We start from the raw sequence: 4,491 nt of genomic DNA on the forward strand, positions 1-4,491 counted from the left end.
TTTTTAGTACAATTTTGTGACAGCAGCCTTGAATGAAGCGCGGGAGCATGAGAATAAATCTACATTAGAGAGTAGCTTGTTGTGGTGGTCGCAAATTCGCTCTCGCTCTCGCTCTCGCTCCCCCTCCCCTTGATATCATTCTTCGTTTCCAAATTATCGAGCACCAAAATCAAAAATTCGGAAAAAAAATAATTTTATTTTCACTATTTCGCCCATAACTTTTTTCGTTTTTGACTTTCTCGAATAATTATTTTTGCACCTTACAGCTCTCGTGATTATGCGTCTTTTGAGCCTATTTTTAATATCATATCTTTACAACTTTCCGAGATATAAGGGGATCGCACTTTTTCGTGAAATCGGACCCTATACTGGAGCGAACGAAAAGACATTTCCAATGTCAAAAAGCTGCACTTTAGGAGGAAAGCAAGCCGCTTTGCACGATGATAGTGGAGACTCATTAAAGCATTTTTTTCGAAGAACCAGTAATTTCGTACTTTAGAAGCCGAGGTGAAGCGAGGTCTCTTAAAAACAGAAAAAAAAATCTACAAGTTTCACGGATCATCCGATTTTGTTAAATTTGGTGTCGATTGTAAGAAAATGACTTGCTTTATCGTAAAAAAAATTAAAACAAAATATGTCAATACAAAAATAATGTAAAAAAAAATTTAAACCTATTTTTTCCTTTTACACTTTATTTCTGCAAATAGTGTGTTCTATATAGGAAACAGTCTACAAAAAAGCACTAAATGATAAAATTAAACATATTTATTATCGTATACTGAAAACCACATCAAAATCGGCTAAGCAGTTTAAGAGATCCATGTTTCAGAACTTGGCCTAGTTTTATTTATTTATTTTATAGACAAAGAAGCACGTAAATCATAGTAAATTTTAAGTATCTTGTGGGTATTTACTTTATCTATTTTAAAAATATGTGTATATATTCACAAAACAACCGGCCAAGTGCGAGTCGGACTCGCGCACGAAAGGTTCCGTACCATTACACAAAAACGGCAAAATAAATGCGTTTGTTGTATGGGAGCCCCACTTAAATATTTATTTTATTCTGTTTTTAGTATTTATTATTATATTGGCAACAGAAATACATTATCTGTGAAAATTTCAACTGCCTAGCTATCACGGTTCATGAAATACACCCTGGTGTTTACCAGTTCTGTTCGTTTGGACAGACGGACGTACAGACGGACAGCGGAGTTTTAGTAATAGGGTCCCGTTTTTACCCTTTGGGTACGGAATTCTGAAAAGGTCTATTCGCCGTCATTCGTACTTGGCTCACATGGTACGCTGCATGCAAGGTATGTTTGTGAAGTGCAGCTTGAGTTGAGGGAAGGTTAGTTACAAGTTTGTTCTTTACTGTAAAAAACCGTTCAGTGCTCTGCATGTGCGTCATACAATTTAATGAAATGGTTTCTAGGGGAACAAATAAGCTTATAAAGGCAGGTACCTCAGGATGCTACTGGACGCTGGACATCCGACAGGCGTGTTGTGTTGGAGTCTCAGGGCCTAAATATACAACTGTTTCCGTGAGCGCGAAAACACAGCCTCATTTGGGATGCGACGTGTGTAAGCACACTTGCCCTTGTGTGAGGACACCTCAGGCCACAGGGCGCGTCGGAGCAGCCGCCGAAAACGCAGCAAAACTTAAACGAGTTAAATATTCCAATTTGGAGCCTACCTACGAATTTGTACATACGAGTAGGTACCAGTAGCCGTAGAGACAAGCGGTTCTTAGTGTGCTGAGGCAAAAAAAAACTATCAATAAGTTAGGACAATGATGCCTACGTGAAAAAAGGGGTGACCTGATGGTCGGCGCATCTTTAGTCACACAGCGAAGCAACGCGAGCAGTGTTATAGGCACGAGTTCATCGGAACCATCTACCGCAAAAATACTGCAAGTTCCCGGCCCTAATTCTGCATCCAAAAAGGAGTCAAACAGGATGATCGACCCACTATCTCCAAAGCTGTTTACCTCTTGCCTACAGGAAATCGTCCAGAAGCTGGTGGCTAAATGGTAAACAATGGGCATTGACGTCGGCGAAATAAGGTTGACATTGACAAACCTGCATTTTTCCGATGACATAGTCTTCATTTCCCCCACACTGCACCTCGTTTCGAGAAAATGTTAGAAGGCCTTAGACCAGCCAAGTCTTGAAGTCGGATTCGAAATGAACAGGACAAAAACCCAGTTAATGGTCGATGGCGTGAAACGTTGGGTCACGGTAGATGGGAAGGAGGCAGGATATACAATTTCGTTGACGAATACACCTGCTTGGGCGAGATAACATCCTTCGATAATAAGCAGTCCAAGGAAATCGATCGACGCATCGAAAAAGCCTGGAAGAGTTTCTGGTCCACGGAGGGCCATCTTCCACTGGCATCAAAACACAAACACATCAACATGTGTATCCTTGCTTATCCTAACAACCTACAGTGCATAAACTTGGTCATTAACAGAAGCAAAAGTCTTGACTAAGGAATATGACAGTACTATCGCCAAGTAAATAAAACTTAGCCAAATTCTAAAACTTGAATCTCATAAACGGCTTAACCGATTTTGATGCGGTTTTCAATATACGAGAAGAAATATATTTGATTTTATCATTTAGTGCTTTTTTGTAGACTTTTTTCTATATGGAACACACTATTTGCAAAAATAAAGTGTAAATAGAAAAAATAGGTTTTCAATTTTTTTTACATTATCTTTGTATTGATATATTTTGTTTTAATTTTTTTTACGATGAAGCAAGTCATTTTCTTACAATTGACACCAAATTTAGCAAAATCGGATGATCCGTGAAACTTGTAGATTTTTTTTTCTGTTTTTAAGGGACCTCGCTCCACCTCGGCTCCTAAAGGACGAAATGACGGGTTCTTCGAAAAAAAATGTTTTAATGGGCCTCTAATATCATCGTGCAAAGCGGCTTGCTTTCCTCCCAAAGTGCAGCTTTCGGGCAAAAAAGCTTCATAACCAGTAAGACTATTATTAACTGCTAATTTTTTAACAATATCCAAAGGTTAGAGGTACATATTTACATGCACATACATAATGTGAATTAATTATTAGTCTTTGGGAAGAAGTCGGTAATATTAGTTTGCTTCAAAGCACATTGCTGAGACTGATCAATAACTTTTTTTTATCAGAAACACCTAGTGCCGGAAATTATTTTACAATAACAAATGCTCGTGCAACGCTGAACTTGAACTTGTCTCAAAATGTAGGGTACTTACACTTACCTCTGCAATCTGATAACAGTGATAACTTTGAATTGTTGAGTGTTTGACGCCTATGAGTTCGAATTAACGCGTCGTTTTGTTACCTAGCGATGATTTTTTTATTCGAAACCAAGTGCTTAAACATGTAATGAATTATTTCGAAATATAAAGAGATTTTCTAGGGAACTCGTTCGAATTATAGAGAGGTTCGAATTATCGCGGGTTTGAATTAACGAGAGTCGACTGTATTGTGTCAACTTGCTGTGTCTCATCTAAAGCTCGAAAGAGGTAATCAGTAAAAATAATGAGATTAGTAGATGTAGATTTACCTGTAACAAAACCATGCTGTTCGACCAGTATCGAATTTTTAACAGACTCATAAACCCGGGAGTGAACAAATTTTTCAAATACTATAGGGATACACGACAAGATTGATATAGGGCGATAATTCTGAATATTGTCTTTCGGGCCAGTTTTGTGGATAGGGGTCACGTTTGCTACTTTCCATCTCTGGGGGAAAATTCCTTCTTTCAAACATTTATTGAATATGAGCTGTAGTGGCAGCGCTAAAGCAGAACTGGTTATTTTTACGAAAACTGGGCTGAGTAAATCGGGACCGGGACCTTTATTAGCATCAATCTTATCGTGGCCATAAGGTACCTACCTTTTGCCGTGGAACGTCACACATCTTTACTATTTCATATCTAATGAATCTCTAATTCATTTCCCGAATCGCGCCGATAGAAGGTTAGTCAGATTGTAGACTCTATCTCTTAGATTAGAACATACCAGTCATTAAGTACTTAAACTTAATCCATCATTTTATGGGTAATCAAAACATTGGCGTTGTTTTCTTTAAGTGTGCTTAATTCGATTAACCAAAACGAAATACTGACTAAATAATTATAACCGATCATTGAACAGTATTATTGCTCTCATTTAAATCATTCACCTTATAATACGTGTGTAGTTTTCATTCTTTTGTGTTTTTATTTCCGTGACAAATGCAAATATTTAATCCGTAAATAATAGTATACAAATGGCCTTCAATAATAGTCTTTATCAAGTATTGTCGTCAGGTGACTTACTTAATTATCGTTATCTAAATTCTAATGCACATTAATTCATGGACGTATCTTATTGTATTATTTGATAAAGTACTGTTTAATTACTATAACCGAGAAATCTCTATGTATTCAGGATTGGCTACGGTGAGTGGTAAAAGCGCATCGCGTGGTATAAAAGGAGGACAGTGGC

At 37.6% G+C, this 4,491-nt stretch overlaps 1 protein-coding gene across 1 annotated transcript in view; it reads right to left on the minus strand.

The window, feature by feature from the left end:
* LOC134790896 (uncharacterized) overlaps positions 1-4,491 on the minus strand; it is a 56,103-nt gene that overhangs the window by 28,962 nt on the left and 22,650 nt on the right. The gene's annotated exons all lie outside the window — the stretch shown is intronic.

The sequence above is a fragment of the Cydia splendana genome, chromosome 5 (genome assembly GCF_910591565.1).
Source record: "Cydia splendana chromosome 5, ilCydSple1.2, whole genome shotgun sequence".
NCBI lineage: Eukaryota > Metazoa > Arthropoda > Insecta > Lepidoptera > Tortricidae > Cydia > Cydia splendana.